At 45.7% G+C, this 15239-nt stretch overlaps 1 protein-coding gene and 1 pseudogene across 1 annotated transcript in view; one reads left to right on the plus strand and one right to left on the minus strand.

Moving 5' to 3' along the window:
- Positions 1–4539, plus strand: part of LOC123457270 — a 44819-nt pseudogene extending 40280 nt beyond the window's left edge.
- Positions 1–14557, minus strand: part of LOC101595518 (zinc finger protein 850-like) — a 545204-nt gene extending 530647 nt beyond the window's left edge. The window contains exon 1 of the mRNA XM_045141246.1: positions 14536–14557. The gene's annotated coding sequence lies outside the window, so the exon portion shown is untranslated. The remainder of the gene's footprint in view (positions 1–14535) is intronic.
- Between the last annotated feature and the right edge of the window lie 682 nt (positions 14558–15239).

Here is a 15239-nt window from a genome sequence, read left to right on the forward strand (position 1 = left end):
ACTAAGTGCAAATAGGAAATCGGATTCTCTGATATCCTACTGGGACAGTGCTATAAGAAGTGGAAACCAGGACCAAGAGAATGCCAACCAAGTCCTTCACCACTGAACAATACTGTGTTCTCTTACTGTATTGGGGGTTTAAGACTTCAGTTTTGTTTTTGCTTTTTTAATTAAAGGCACGGTTTCACTCACTGTTACCCAGGATGACCTGGAGCTCAACTTTTATCCATAGACCTACATCAAACTCACAGCAACCCTCCTTTCTCATCCTTCTGAGTACTGAGACCAAAGATGTGTGCCAACAAACTCACCTTTAACTTTCTTTTATTTATTTGTATGTATGTGTGTATTGGTGCACCAATGTATCTTGCAGCTGCAAACATACACTTGATGTAAGTGCCACTTTTTCTGCATCCAGCTGTATGTGAGCAATAGGGAACTGAATTTGTCCATAGGGAACTGAATTTGTCCATCAGGTTTAGAAAACAAGTGCCTTTAAATACTAGTCCATCTCCCATAGTGGAGTTTGAGATGCCTGTTTGAAGAAAGGACCTCAGCATATTGCCCAGATTGGCTCCGAACTGACCTTTGGCTCTGAATTCTCTGGAATATTTCCCAAAGGCTGTTTCACTGCCCACAAGTGGGATGTACAGGCCTATGCCATTGTGATTGAGTTGAAGGTGAAATTTGAACTCAGGTCTAGTCACTGCACCTGTTTCACCTTCACAGGGCACTGAGGGGTAACCAAGACAGAGACTAATGGAGATCAGAAACAGTACAGCCACTAAATATGCTGCACCAGCACCCTGAATCCAAATTTAACCTCTTATCTGGCTTGAGGACAGCCAAAGTCCCTTCCTTTACCAAGTCTTCACATTTCTCACCATCAGAGAAACGTAATGGAGAACACAAAGATACAGATAAGTTGACACAAGCACCAAGAGACTGGAGAGATGGCTCAGAGTGCTTCTGTTGCCTGGATGAGGGAACGAGGGGGCCTGAGGTTGCTCTAGTTCAATTACCCAGCACCCACATAAACACCTGGGCATGGTCACACGTCTATATCCTCAGTCCTCTGGCAAGCAGAGATGGGAGAATCACTGGGGCTTGCAGGAAAAAAGCAAGCTCTAGAATCTATAAGACTCCATGTTAAGGAAAAACAGTGGGTCAAGGATGGGGAAGGACACCCAGTAATGTCTGGCCTCCAAAGGCCTGCACATATGCATACATCAACCCAAACACCACAACCCCACACACATGCTCAACTCATGACACATGCAGCATAAACACACACACTCATGGAGAGAGAGAGAGAGAAATAGACTCCCTAAAAGTGTGATAAAAGTGCACACATAGCTACGGTTTGGGACTGACACCTATAAACTCAGCATTTATACTAATGAAGGAAGATGGCTGTAAGTTTGAGAAAAGTGTAGGCTACAGAATGAAAACTCATCTGAAAAATCAGTCAACACACAAGAAAGCACAGTGGGCAGATAAGAGGGACAGGTATGCAGAGACCCAGTGGGAGAAAGAACAGGGGAATGTTGCATGGTCATCCATGGTTGGGATGCAGTGTCTACTTCCATACTCTATGAATCTCCAAACTGTCCACTGTGTGTCCTGTGATTCAGGACAGACCCCAAGGTTTGGCAGATGCTGCAATGTTGTTGCATAGCCACTAGGCCCAGGTTTGACTCCCAGCACCCACATGAAGCTGGATTCAATGTGGCTTGTGCTTCTGTGATCCCAGTGGGACTAGGCCAATGTGAAGCAGAGCCAGGAGAACCCAAAGCTCTTGAGGAAGAGCCTGACTCACTGTGAGTGAAACATAGATAACTTGAGGTTTTCTTTGGACTTCCACATGCATAGACACACACACACACACACACACACACACACACACAGTTAAATAAGTAGATATTTTTAAAAGATGCAATTTAGGGACAATCCTGAAGTCCTGGTGTTGTGAGGACCCCAACTAAAGGTGAAGACAAGAAGAGGACACCTCTGCCCTTCCTCTCTAACAAAGCTGATGGCATGTTACCTTCCAAAGGCAGCAGAGACCTGAGAGAGCAGGAGGAAACCTGAACCTCCTCTTGACGTCCCTGGAGCTTTGTGCTCTACCCATGGTCTGCTGGTCTGTCTGCGCTTCTTCTTATCTGTTTTCCTCTGTCTCTCCTCCTCTGCACCTCTTTCTCCCAGAGTCTGGCTATACGCATGTGGGATTTCCTACTAAGCCGAATTGCCAGCAGTTTTTAAAAATTTTTATTTTTTAATGTTTTTTTTTTTTTTTTTGAGGAAGAGTTTCGCCCTTCTAAGTGTTGGTATTAAAGGTATGTGCCACCATGCCCTGCTTTTATTTTTAACATCAAAAGAAACATTTTAGTCAGGCATAGTGGCACACACCCTTAACCCCAGCACTATGGAGGCAGAGGTAGGAGGATTGTCTTGAGTGTGAAGCAACCTGAGACTACATAGTGAATTTGAGGTCAGCCTGAGTTAGAATGAAGCTCTACCTTGAAAAAACAAAAATAAAAAAAAATAAAATAAAATAAACTTAAAAAAAAGGAAAAAAATTAGACTTACCAGAAAAAAAAAAAGTATTTCAAAAATCAATTCCAGGCTGGAAAGATGGCTTAGCTCTTAGGCTCTTTTCTGTGAAGCCTAAGGTCCCAGGTTCAATATTACTGTATTGAGTCACATCAGTGGGGCATGCATCTGGAGTTGTCTAGTTGGTTTGCAGTGGTTGGAGGTCCTGATGTACACATTCTCTATCTGCCTGTTTCTCAAATAAATAAATGAAATATAATTCAAAAGGTTTTAAAAAATCAATTTCACATATTTCATTTCTGTTTCCAAAAACATTGAAAATCTTATCTAATGGCCCCATATAAATACAAATTCTGTCTATTCCTTTTGGTACTTATACATTGTTATGATTTCAAATATAAACAAAACCAAATTATAGTATTTGAAAAATCTATGAAAACAAGCAGCATTAATTTAGGCTTAGAGTCCATGAGGTAATTATTTTCAGCTTTTAGCAACTTAGCTATAAAAGGAGTACAATCTAGTCTTTATTCTTTGACTTCTGCCACAGAAGGCTGTTTTCTGATATTTATAAGTAAAATACCTCAAAGGGCTAACCACATAGTGCACATGGCTATCATATACCAGTCAATTTAGGGACCAGTCAGCACCCCAGACCCTGGAACATATGGCAAAACTGTTACTGGAAACTGGGTCACACAGACATGGCACCAGAGATAGAGAGGAGAATAGAAAATTTATTCCTGTAAATATGGACTCAGGAGAATAACTTCCAAAAACTGAATACGGATGGGGAAGGGATATGATGGAGAATGGAATTTCAAAGGGGAAAGGGGGGGGGAGGGTATTACCATGGGATAATTTTTATAATTATGGAAAATGTTAATAAAAACTGAGAAAGAAAAAAAAAGTGAGTACTGAGCTGTGATGTCCCAGGGATTTATGGACAGTATGGTAAACAGTATGAATTCTTTACAGTAATGGTGGGTTACAAGTTTCCAAGGTTACATGATCTGGAGGCACAAACAGAATATTCCTTAGTAATAATTCAGTGTTAAAAGTGCAAATATAGAACAGAAAGCTGTTTGATCAGGGGTGTTTGCACCTATGGCTACACCAACCAGATAATATACAAGCAGGGTGCAGCTACACGGATAGTGAAGAGACTTGGGGTCACACTGTCTCTATGGTGTAAGTTTGGATAATAAAAACTTGTATTCTATAGTGTCATCTGGGTCTGGTTTCCCTGTTAAATTTCTTCTACCACAGAATCGCTGGCTATATATTAGACTTTCATAGAAAGACATTCTGTGTTCCTTGGGAGCCTATGTCTTCACCACGTACGATGACTATGACCACTTCTTTGAAGACACGTACACACTCATGGCTGCGGTGGTGATCACAGCTGTGGGAGCTCTGCTTTTCATTACTGGACTCACTGGCTGCTGAGCAACAATGCAGGAAAGTCGCTGTGGACCTGCCATGCTTGTCATCATCCTGCTCGTGGTTTTTGTCACAGAAGTTGTCATAGTTTGGGGATACGTTTATAGAGCAAAGGTGGAAAATGAGGTTGACCGCAGCATTCAGAAAGTGTCTAAGAGCAACCGTGGAAACAACTGTGATGCTGCCAGCAGAGCCATCGACTACGTACAGAGACAGCTTCACTGTTGTGGAATTTATAACTATTCAGACTGGGAAAACACAGATGGGTTCAAAGAAACCACAAACTGTAGTGTCCCACTTGGCTGCTGCAGAAAGCGCGCCAGCAGCTGTAAGGGCAGCCTGACTAACCCCTCCGACTTCTATCCTGAAGGGGCTCTAGTTGTAAAGAAGCTTCCAGATATCATGATGCATGTTTTCTGGGCAGCATTGGCCTTTGCGGCCATCCAGCTGCTGCTGGGTATGGTGTGCGCCTGCATCGAGTCGTGCAGAAGGAGTCAAGATCCTGCTTCTGAGCTCCTCATCACTGGCGGCACCTACGCATAGAGGCCACTGAAGCCTGAGATAACCTCAGCCTCCTTGTTCTGATTTGGAAGGTAAATTGAGCAGACTTGCTCCAGTTGGCAGCTTTGAAACATTACTATCTGCAAGTAGCATCTTAAATTCATACAATATAGTTTGCTGCTGTGTTGCAGGATTTCATTTTTACATATGATTCCTAACTACCATCATTAGCTCAACTCAACATCAGCTCAATTTGTTCTTGATTGAACACAGTCCTGCAAGTGCCCTATGATATGTTGGGAACTACAAAGTGTTACTTTGCAAAACTGGCTTGTTTTACAGAGAAACTGAGCCTATAGTAAACATTTTCTTATACTTTATTTGTCATACTTTCCTATTCCTAGCGTTTTTCATGTATTCAATGTATTATTACATCATGAACCTGTATATTTGAGGGTGGGAAGAAATATGAACATATGCTTCATTTGTCATTAAGTCCACAATTTACATTAGAGATCACTCTTCACTGCAAATACTTGGCAGCTTTTGACAAATAAATGTCATGTATCTGGCACCCCACTATTAAGTAGAAAAGTGCTGCTGCCCAAAAATTTATCTGTCATCTGTCTATTGATGACACTTTTCTTTCTATACACACTGCAAATAGACACCTTGGCAACCACTGATTATTAAATGTCTCTGCACAGCATCTTTTTTTTTTTTTCACAATCTTGCATCTTTGGAATGATACTTCCATGTTGGATGCCCTTCTTCTCTTTGGGAGTGCTAGTTCTGATATGAGAATCTCTCAGTCTCTCACAATCCTGCCCTCCCTCCTCATTGTTTTGAAGCGGCATCTCACTGTACAACCCTTTGAAATCACTATAATTCCCATCATCATCCTCCCAAGTGCTGGGACGAGAGGCATGAGCAACTCTAAGTCACCTCCCACCCATTTCCTCTCCCTTTCCACCACTCTATTTACCTTCCTTGTCATTTTGTCCACTTTCCCCACCTTTGGTTTTCCTAGATAGTGTCTCATTCTAGGCCAGGCTGACCTGGAATTCACTATGTAGTCTCAGGGTAACTTTGAACTCATGGCAATCTTACTTATGCCTCCCAAGTGCTAGGATTAGAGGCATCCACCACCACGTGTTTCTCTTTTTATTTCCTCAATCACCTCATGATTTCTTACATGTAGCACAGGCTGGCCTCAAACTAACAACCCCCCGCCCCCCGGTCTCAGCCTGCAAAGTGCTGAGATTGGAGGTGTGTTCCATTCCCTTCCCCGAACTTTTATGAGGGAGGGAGTGAAAGACTACCACTTTCTGTGCAGTTCAGGCTGGTTTGGTACACTATAGCTAACACTGTCCTCAAATTCACAAAAGCAATACCACTGCCTAAGTAATGAAAAGAGAGAGGTGTGTCAGCATGCCTTCATAGTCCCTTATTATTGCCCCTTCTCGCTCTACACTGAGTGACTGAATGACATGGTCATTGGCATCATGGTCACGTCCTAGGTGAATCCTAGAGGCAGGACCATCTATGACAACACAGCATGCTTCCCAGGCTGGGATTTCCCTCAATCAATCCATCTCTGAGCCTCCCGAGACCAAAAGTGCCCAGTGTGGAGAAGTTCTTGTTTTCCTTTCACCTCAGAGGCACCATGAAACCACGTGCCTACTGTGTTCCCAGGAGGAGTGTGCTAAGTTCCCTGGGGGATTTCTGTACTAGACCTCAGTATTCTACATTCAGGAAGAAAATGAGCTCATAGGGCAGGACAGGGGACTTGGGGAGGTCACACCACCATAACCCTACAGAACAGGGAAAAAAAAATAGCAGGTGGATGTATCCCTTGGCTTTTTTGAGAGAAGATCACTAAGTTGCCCAGCTTTATCTGGAAGATGTTTGGTATTATAGGCTGCTCTACAGTTTGCCTATTTTCTTCCGCATATGCCTCCTCATCAACAAGGTATACAGGCCTTCACTGGCTCTGTTTGAGGGGAGATTTGTACCAAGTGATAGGTTCCCTTATCACCAGCTGGGCACCAAAGAGGACATACAGGTATAGGCAGAAGGAGATGGGAAGAGGCAAAGCCTCTACATGAAGCTGTTCCTGAAATCCGGCACCCTCTGCTAATTATCCCAGCTGGACAGTCCGCTCTCTACACTTCTCAGACCAAGACCACACAGAGACACATGCCTAAATGGCTGAGAGGGAAATTGCCATGACCTAGTGACCCCAGTACCTGAAGGAAAAGGTGCATAAAGGACATGTACTGAGAGACACAGAAACTACAGACAGATGGGCCAAGAACAGTACAATGTGGGGTCACATTCACATGCATAGATTAGGACAGAAAGAGAGAAGAGTCACAGGGATTCAGAGAAAGAAAGATTATAGTGTCAGAGGTAACAACCTAAGATACAAACTCAGAAGCAAGCACAGAGCTTCACAGGTGAGCTTGATCCTTGACTCTGGTGCCTGTGGGGCCGAGAGAGTTTTCAGGAAAGACAGGGAAAGAATGACTGCCCTGGGCAAGTGGGTGGCCATGATCGCACAGGATGACATAAGTCTCTTCTGTTCAGCTGCCGCCAGGGTACCTGGTGAAACAAACTTTTCAAACAATTCTCACACTAGTGCTGCAGAATCCTTCACCTACAAACAATGACCAGATACCCTGTCCTTGCCCCCACACCATGGACATGGGGCCCATGTTCTTTCCATATAGATCAATAGTATCAGTTTCTAACATGCTACCGCCACTCTAGGCCCTCCTAGACCTCTGCCTGGTGGCTAAAATATGTCCATGGACACGTGACAACCTCACTATAGTAGTGTGAGTAGCTTCCTGATGGTCAGGAGTAGGTGAGGGTAACCTAAGATCACCAGAACCAAGAGACAAAGTTTAGGTCACAAAGGATAGGGTTTTGAGCAGCTGGGTGATAGGATGGAACCTGATGACTCAGAAACAAATATAAGATGATGTAGGTGTTCAGTCATACCAACACCAGGTTGCAATAGCCTTGAAATCAGATACACATGTTCCAGGAGGTGAGGAGGCCTAGAAATCCTGATCTCTCACCTCAAAGAACCCAGGAACCAGATGACATGGACAATGAGGAGCCAGTGAACATGGTTACATGGTCATATGGTATTAAAATTTCCTTCCTGTGGCCTAGGATGCCAGGCCCAAACTCACCATGTCTAAATTCTGAGGAATAAATTGTCCTCATTTGATTCTACTAAAGAAATGTTTCCCAGAGAATTCTGGAAAATATCAAGTTTCCCTCTGGAAAATTATATATAGTCACAAATCAAGATCATACATGATTAGGAATTAAGTATAAATCACTATTACTATTACATAATTATTTTAACTCTACAGAAGGAATATTCTCCGTATGTAGGTAACCACCACCAATTATGTTGCTAACTGTGCTGCAATTCTTGACTCTCAGCTCACAAGAGAACTTAAACAGACCACAGAGTGAGGGGCTCCTTTCCCTTCCCATGTCCTCTTCATTTCCCCCATTTCTACTCTCCTCACTCTCCATAGGCCATGAATTCACCCTTCCAATCTCCTTAAACTTCACTCCTTTATGAGACTTGGCCTCCAGTCTTAAATTCCATCCAAGTTTCATCTTCCCCCTGCACTCTTTCCAGAACTCCTTCTCTTGGCATGCTGCAGCCACACCACGCTGGGCAGCAGGGAGCAACATTTTCCCATGCTGAAGAAGTAAAGCACTGAGTCAAGGGCAGCAACTGACCTCTTGGAGGGCCAACTGACAGGTGGACAGAATGAATTTAAGGCACAGGACATGCCAGGGTCCCTCAGACCCTCACTGCCTCTCTCAGCCCAAAACTTCTTCTCACATACCTATAAGGCCACAGTTAGTTTCTCAACCATCCTCAGAAACTGGGGGCCCCAGGGGCCCTGTGGGCTTACTGGACCCACAGCCTCCTGGAATCTCTGATAATCAAACCACTGTCCTATTCGTCTTAGGTTGGCATGCAATGAGAGACTCACCCACCAAAATACCAATCTCTGGCATCATCTCCCCTTACTCTACAGTAAGCTAGGCTCAGCATCCCACTTTTCTTTTAGGTTTTGTGGTCCCAGATGGAGGACTGGGGGGAAGCATGCCTTGCCTCCCCAAAATAATTTCTTGCCATGCTAAAGCCACACCACAGTTCACAGAAAGAAGCAAAACTACTCCATGTTGGAGAAGAAAAACACAAAGGGGACAAATTGGCTTCTCTGAAGTACAGGCAGGTGATATGGAATGAGCTTAAGCACAGAACATGCCAGGTGCATGCTCCATCACTGAAAATTATACACTTGGTTTTGGTTTATTTAACACAGGGTTTCAGTAGGTACTCAATTTTGCCTTCAAATATCTCTGTAGATCAGACTGATCTGGAAGTTGTGGTCCTCTCTCATGCCTTGGGCTTCTGAGTATCTGTAATTACAAATCTGCACAGAGATACCTATTTGGAAGAGAGACTGAACCCAGGTCTTGGCATTCTCCCCCACTTCTCCTTAACAAGGAATTTATGGGGGGGGGGGGGGCATCCAGAGAGAGAAGGGAGGAGGCAGGAAGGGGTGAGACCTCTGCACATGACTGAAACTGGTATCATGCATCCAGTGTAAACCCTTCACCTGGCTGAGGTCTCAAGAAACAATATCCCCCAAACCAGGGGTACACAGTGGGGTTCTCATTGTTTTACAGGTACATCACAGGCACCAGAGAGACTGAGACAGATGAGGGAAAAAAAGGGGCTGGAGGTTGGTGGCTCATGTGTATACATCCCAGTGCTTAAATGTCAGAGGTCAGAGGATTGCTGCAAGCGTCAGGCAAGCCTGAGCTATACAGTGGGCTCCAGCTCCATCTTGACAATAGAATGAGGCACTGCCTGAAAAAAATAAAGAAAACGAAAACAGAAAAAGGAAGCAGAGATAAATATTAGGACACAGGGAGAGCCCCAGAAGCAGGGACGCTCACGTGCCTCCTGAGTAGGACTGGGGTCCATGCCTCACTCTTCTATACCTCAGTATCCAAAGCCTTCCTCTCTAACCTCTGAAACCAAGGGAGAAGGACTCAACCCCAGCAGCAGTCCTATCCACAGGGGAAACCAGGAAAGCCTCAAGGTTTAGGCCTCTATGTCAGGAAGAAGATGGAAGAGACTACTTATGTCCCAAGCCAGCTGGACCTGCACCAGCCAGGCTCCAGTGCTGATTTCACAGGAACCTCCTTGCAATTTGAAAGCTCTAGTGGGATGGACATATTCAGCACACACCATTGCCTGGCCAGATCAAAGTGAGTCACAAGGTAATATACATAAGGACTTGGCTGAGAGGGGATGTGCCTAAACAATGTCACCCAGTAAGGAAGAACATGGTACCTGGAAACAATCCATGTCTGAGTGACCCCAGTGCCTAAAAGAAATGCAGTCTGGGGAAAGGGTGGTGGTGGGAAACATGATCCAATGATAACAGAAACTCTAGCAGAGACTTCGCTGCTTAGAAAACTCCTACTTGAAGTTTCCATGAATGTACTTAAAATGCCTAGATTTATACCATTCTTGTTCTATTACTATAAATATTCCGTGAGTCATGTAGGATGCTCCACATTTTTTATTACCAGTACAAAAAAAAAAGGGTAAAGTAGGAAACTCACTGTAAATTTGAGGCTGTTTTGGTTTACAGATTGAGTTCCAGGTCAACCAGGGCTAGAGTGAGACCAGACTTAAGAAATGAAACAGGGCTGGAGAGATGGCTTAGCGGTTAAGTGCTTGCCTGTGAAGCCTAAGGATCCCGGTTCGAGGCTCGGTTCCCCAGGTCCCACGTTAGCCAGATGCACAAGGGAGCGCACACGTCTGGAGTTCGTTTGCAGAGGCTGGAAGCCCTGGTGCGCCCATTCTCTCTCTCTCCCTCTATCTGTCTTTCTCTCTGTGTCTGTCTCTCTCAAATAAATAAGTAAAAAAAAAAAAGAAAAAGAAATGAAACAAAAACTTCTGAAAATTTTACCATATTGAAACATTGTATTAGATTTGTTCCTGGGCCATCAACTCTCATATTTGGATCAGAATAAACTATTATACTCTTGAGGTAAAAACTGGGGCTTGACATCTACAGCTTCAATTCCCAACCTAAGATTAAAAAGAAAAGAAAATCAGCAAATATTCTCCCCTGAGAGTTTAATGTTCTTTTAAATGCCCATACCAGTGCACTAGGCACTCTCTTCAACCTACTGGCAATTTGACAGTCATTCCCCAAACATAGTCAGACAGACTATGCTTGGGGAATGACATGCACATTGCAGGGTATCCAGCAGCATCCCTATACCCACCCACAAGGTCAGGTGCAGCACTGTATGGCCCACCCTAAATTAAATAACCGAAAATGACCTGTGACCTCACAAATACCTGTTGAATGGCTAAAGCAAACGCATTCCTCCTGAGATCAGCCCCAGCAACACAGTCTGTACCATTTTTTTGTTCTAGAAATACCAGACCGGTTCTGGGAGAAGCACAGGGGTAAGTGGAAATGGGAGACATGCTGTGACTTTGGTTTGATTATGCCAGGGAAGGAGCTGAACAATTGCAAGTGGCCACCAAGTGAACAACCTAAAGACAGGTCCGAGCCTCAATCTGATGGAACAGGCAAGAAAACATAGGCCAGAGTGGGGAAGAATTTCAGGGCTCAGAGTGGGCTGGACTACCCACTTCCTTGTTTATACTGATACGAGTGATAAGGGGAAAATAGAGACATGTTTTATATAAAGGAATCTACACATGCACTGATCATGGTTTGTCATGTGTTAACTTTTGATCTAGATATAATCTAAGCAGAGATTCAGAGGGATGCAAGAGCTTTGATATACAGGAAACCCTCACTGCATGCAGAGAAGAGTCCATAAGTCTACAAGGCGACATATAGAACCAGTAACACCATATATCTCAGAGGCATGACTGACTTCTTGACCAAAATAATTTGAAATGATGGCCTTTCTTTTCCCTCCTATAATTACTGTTAGCCATAGATGCAAAATAAGATATCTCTAAGAGAAGAATCCTTTCTTATCCCAAATTGCCACCTCTCAATAGAGCACAGGTTCAAGGTTGAATTCCTGTCTTTGCTCACTTGCCACTGAAAGTACGAGTATCAAGGATGGAATTATGGTTTCAGAAACACAGGATGACTGATATAGAATGCAGCTGTGGGAAGAAAAATCAGGATATTCTGAAGTCACCAATCAGTGGGCTGAGAGGGAAATGATGGAACAAAGACTTCAAAGACTTCATACACAAAGCTAATGTCTCATGCATTAAGAGCCTCAAGAGATAGACACATCAGAGCCCTGAACAATGTCCCTGCCTATTTCCAGAACAGGGAAGATGTTTTGATAATGGTCACTCATGTACATGGCACGTGCCTCTCCTCCCTATATGGAAGGCCCCACCTACCTACTTCTATCCTGATGGTCTGAACTCCAAAAACTCCATGTCCAGTGTCTAGTCTTTCAGATCCTATTGCTAACTCAGAGTCTCATCTCCAGAGTAAAGGCCCAGGGCCAGCTTCTCAGGATGTTCTCACTATGAGAAATGGGGTAATTTTTTTTGTTTTTCTTTTCTTTTCTTTCTTTTCTTTTTTTTTGTCATTGGAGATCTACTGACTGGCTTTCTCCTGTCCAGGTGGCTGGGAGGCCACACCATGCATGTAATCATGTAATTTTCATGTAGGACCTATGGTATCCTGCCTGTTGCCTCATATTTGGGCTGTGTGATTGTTTACTATATCACAGAAATCATCCTTGATCAGGAAGGTTTGATATGTGTCATTTCAGAACAGTGAGTAAATGCCACACATCCATATAGCAAATGAGGGGTCTAGAGAGATGGTTAAAGTATTTACTTGCAAGCTTAACAGCTTCAGTTCAATTCCCACCATCCACATAAAGGCACATGCACACAGCATACAGACTCCAAGGCAATGACAAATGGAACCAGGAGAACCCAGAGGCTTGCACGCCAGCGAGAATGGTGCACATAAGCAGGAGAAACAAACGAACAGTACACCCAGTAAAACAAGTGAGAGCTTGTGTCAAGGAAAGTGGAAGTTGTCCTCAGATCTCCACATGCATCCTGTGGCATGCACATTCACACACAAAATACTTGAATCACATCAGTTCTCTCTTTAATGTCATCTTCTTCTAAATTCCTAGATGTACCCTAAGTATCACAACAAATCAATCTGAATATCTGTGCCTGGAATACCCTGTTCTTCCTTTCCATTAAGTACCTAACCCTATTCTTCCATGCATGAAGTGTCAGGAAAATGCCGACACCAACCTGCCCCTCCCAAACTGTCATCTCTTCACAGGCCTAGTGACTTCTCTAACATTCTCTACCTGTCTATCACCATGGGTACCTTAAGTAGACACCTTTTCCCAAATTAGAGTGAGCTTATTAAACTTAAGCATTCCCAATTTTCATAATCACACTTAGTAGTATTGAATATTCATTTCTCATACCACAAAAGCTTTTAGAATTTTGGGTTAAGGCCAGAGGCTAGTAAGGCCAAGACTTCACTTATTCCCCTTCCTGCTTTTCCCATCCAGCATTTAGTACCTAACATTGTTGGATTTTACTTTCTGGCATTTACAGAAGAAAATGAAGGCAATGTCTGTAAGCACATCACAAGATGATTAAAAAATTGGCATGGAGAGGTGAAGACACTTGTGGTGGCACGCTGGAGCTGGGTTTGGGATGTGGCCAGGCCTATCACCACCAGTCCTGGGAGCACTACCTGGGGAGGTCACATGGCCCCTCTACCGGGCCTAACCCTGACCTGATGCAGAGGTCTCACTTGCAAGCAGATCACCATGGCAACCTTCACCACCATGTCACCAGACAGAGGCTCAAGGAAATGAACTCTGCTGCTACCTCGTCACCATTTGCACGTCCCTGCCTTTAAGTTTAAATTTTCCCCACTGGTCTGGTAGAGCTGCAGCATCGTGACATCAAGGGTGCTCCAGCTGCCCCAGGCATGGGGGGAGGGCAGAGTCATCCACCATTCGTGACAGGAGGGCGGCTTGCAGAAGGGAGGGGGAGGCAGCTGTAAGGAAGCAGAGACTTTGCAGCTCACAGGGATCTTTCCTCCTACCTACCCATAGAGCAGATGCAGGACTCCTGGGGTGTGAGGAGGCCTCAGGAGACAAGGTGACTTCTGGCCTCAAGATCCCACAGGCCCACTGTGTGTGCCTGACAACGCTGTGGTCAACCCACACGGACTGACTGCACTCAGGCCTGGGTTCTGCAGCCCTGCCCTGCTTCCCTTGCTCGTCCGTCCTTCCTTTTTTCCTCCCTTTTTGTCTTCCATTTCTCTTTTTGCTCCCTTCCTTCTCTCCCACTATCCCTTCCTCCTCCCTCCCTTCCTTGTTTTCCTCCCTCACTCCCTCCTTCCTTCTTTCCATTCTTCTCCCTTTACCTCTTTTTCCTTTCTTCCTACTATTCTCCCCCCTTTCCCCCTCTTTTTCCTTTATTCCTTCCTTCAACTCTTCTCTCTTTCCCCTTTTTTCCTTTCTTCCTTCCTTCTTGCCTTCCCTCTCCTTTCCCTCTTCTTTTACCTTCTCACCTTCATTTTTCCCATTCTTCACCTATTACCTCTTTTTTCCCTTTCTCCTTTCCCCCTTTTCTTTCTTCTTCCCTTTCTGCCTCTTTTCTCTGTCTGTCTTCCGTCCTTTCCTCCCTTTATCTTCCCCTCTCCTTTCATTTCTGCTCCTGCGTTTTCAGAGAGGGTCATTTATAAAGTCCAGACCTGCCCTCAACCCTTGAAGCTGCTGCCTCGCCTCCCGCTGGGATTACAGGAGTGCACCGCACCCAGTTTCCTCTAGTTTTGTTTGGGGGAGGGCGTGTGTGTGGATGGATTCACGTCCGAGCGCGGGGCTCGGGAGCTGGGGTGGGCCGCCGCCGGCCCGCGCCTGGGCTCCTCGCAGCGCCGCCCGGGTCCCCGCGGCCCAGCGCACCCCTACCTGCTGCGGGGCGCCGCCGCCCGCGCGCTGGCCCGCCATGGCCGCCGCCGCCGCCGCCGCCGCGGGACAGCCTCCGGAGAGCGAGCCCCGCGCTTCCTCCGCGCCTCGCGCTGCCCTTTCAGCTCGCGATTGGCGGAGCGGCTTCCCAGGCGCAGAGCCGCCCCTGGCGCCTCCGCTCGCCGCCGAGCTGCTGCGGGAGAGCGGCTCGGGACGCAGGCCCAGCTCCCGCCGCGGCGACGTCAGCCCTCCCGGAGGAGGCCCGCGAGCCGCGGCATTGTGACGTCACGGGCAGTTCCACCGGCCTACGGCACGGGGGAGGCTGGACCCATCCACCGGTCAGGAGGGGAGGAAGCTGGCCGAAGGTAAGGGGGCTGCAGCTGCATGGGAGCAGGAACTTTGCAGCTAATAGAGCTTGTGCGCCCCCCAAACACTCAGAGAGCAGATGCAGGGGCTCCTGAGACCTGAGGTGCAGCTGTGTGGAAGTAGGTGCTTTGAGCCCAAAAATGCTCCTGTGTCCCTCACATACCCAGAGAGCAGATGAAGGGGTTCCTGGGGTGCATGTGTGTTGAAGCAGGAACTTTGTAGTTCACACAGTCTGTGTGCCCACCTACCCACAGTGCAGATGAAGGGGTTCCTGGTACATGGGGTGCAGCTGTGCTGGAGCAAGAACATTGCAGCTCATAAAGCTTGTGTCCCACCCTGCA

Source organism: Jaculus jaculus, unplaced genomic scaffold (assembly GCF_020740685.1).
Source record: "Jaculus jaculus isolate mJacJac1 unplaced genomic scaffold, mJacJac1.mat.Y.cur mat_scaffold_34_1_3701052_arrow_ctg1, whole genome shotgun sequence".
NCBI classification, from domain to species: Eukaryota; Metazoa; Chordata; class Mammalia; order Rodentia; family Dipodidae; genus Jaculus; species Jaculus jaculus.